Source organism: Epinephelus lanceolatus, chromosome 18, assembly GCF_041903045.1.
Source record: "Epinephelus lanceolatus isolate andai-2023 chromosome 18, ASM4190304v1, whole genome shotgun sequence".
NCBI lineage: Eukaryota > Metazoa > Chordata > Actinopteri > Perciformes > Serranidae > Epinephelus > Epinephelus lanceolatus.
Window position 1 is genome coordinate 3,532,214 of NC_135751.1, and position 1,720 is coordinate 3,533,933.

The window sequence follows — 1,720 nt, forward strand, 5'->3', positions numbered from 1 at the left end:
TTGACCACAGGCTGCTCTTCCCAACAGAGATAGTAACAACTAATCTCAGACCAGACCATACGCTGAAATCGTATCTCACATTGTCCTGGGTTTTCCTGGTTTTTACAAAGCCTGTCTGGTCTGTATCTTTTAGATCAGGGATTATGTTTTCCAATAGTTTTGCTAGTATTGAAGCAAATAATCTATAATCTATGTTTAAAACAGATATAGGTCTATAACTATATTCTGTCTTATATTTTCCCATTTTAGGAATTACTGAGATTACTGCTTGTCTCCAGGACATTGGAGTCTCACCACCCCTGCGAACATAGTTAAAACATTCCTGGAGTATTGGTATTATTATCTCTCTGAGGGTTTTGTACCATTCTGATGGATAGCCATCGGCACCTGGCATTTTATTTGCTTTCAGTCTTGATATAGCCTCATTTATTTCTTCTTCTGTTATCTCCTGAGTTATTATTTTATTCTGTTCTGTTCCTACAGATGGTAAATCTAAAGGGGTTGGGCATATAACTTTGTGTAATTTCAAAGGAATTTTGTATATCTTCCAGTTTGTGAAATATCTTGTTGGTCTGGGGCTCTTTAACTTTATGTATTAAATCTCTCAGCTTGTTGTTTGTGAATTCTCCAGGCCAATAATTTCTTAGATTTCGGGCCATTCTCATAAAAATTTCGTTTAATGAATTTATCTCTCTTCTCCATTTGACTTTCATATAGGTTATTTAGAGTTTGTTTTGTATCCTGGATCTGATTTAAGACAGTGGTATTATTCTCTATGTGTTCATTCTCCAAAGATTTTAACTTTTCAATCAAGTCCGTCATTCATGTCCCTTTATCCTTTTTTTTCTGGCCTGACCATATTACTAATTTACCGATAAGAACTTCTGCAGCATCCAGAGATACAGTTCCATTGTTATTATGAGTCATATAATCTTTAAATTCTCCCTTTATATATTTTTGACATTGAGGGTCATTCAGAAGGCTAGTATTGAGTCTCCATAAGGTCTCCTTGGGCTTACTGTCTAAATGTAATGTTAAATATATTCCTGCGTGGTCAGAGATGTCCCTTACACCTATGTTACAGTTTATAATTTGGTGTTTATCCAACTTAAACATAAAAAAGTAATTGATTCTTGAATACACAGAATGAGGATGGGAAAAAAAGGTAAACCGCTTATGAAGTGGATGTAGTTCTCTCCATATATCTATCATACCTATTTCTTTTTGACATGTAATGCTTCAGACTTTATCTTTGGTGTTCTGTTGAGTCCAGGGAGGGCTGTAAATGAATATTCCAGTCCCCCCCACATATCAACACGCCTCATGTTTCCATGGATATTATATTAAAAATCTTTTTGATCAGCTGTTTATCATTTCCTGGTAGTCTATAAACATTCAATAATGTAACTTCTTTATGGTCGATAAAACCTTTAACCAAATCAGTAATTTGTGAGGAAAGTTGGAAATTAACTTTGTTTGAAATTAATATTGCTACCCCCTGGCACTATGTCTTAAGAATGAGGAGTTACATACGTTTTTAAATCCCATTTTACGTAACTTCTCATGTTCAACACTTGATAGATGTGTTTCTTGTCTAAAAATTATAGATTCAGATCCATTCTTGAAAAAACTGGAGTGTGCAGTGAGGCAGACATAAAGATAGAGATGCATCAGGCAGATTGGCTTTAATAAAGTCCATCCACACCCTGGCTGGGTCCAA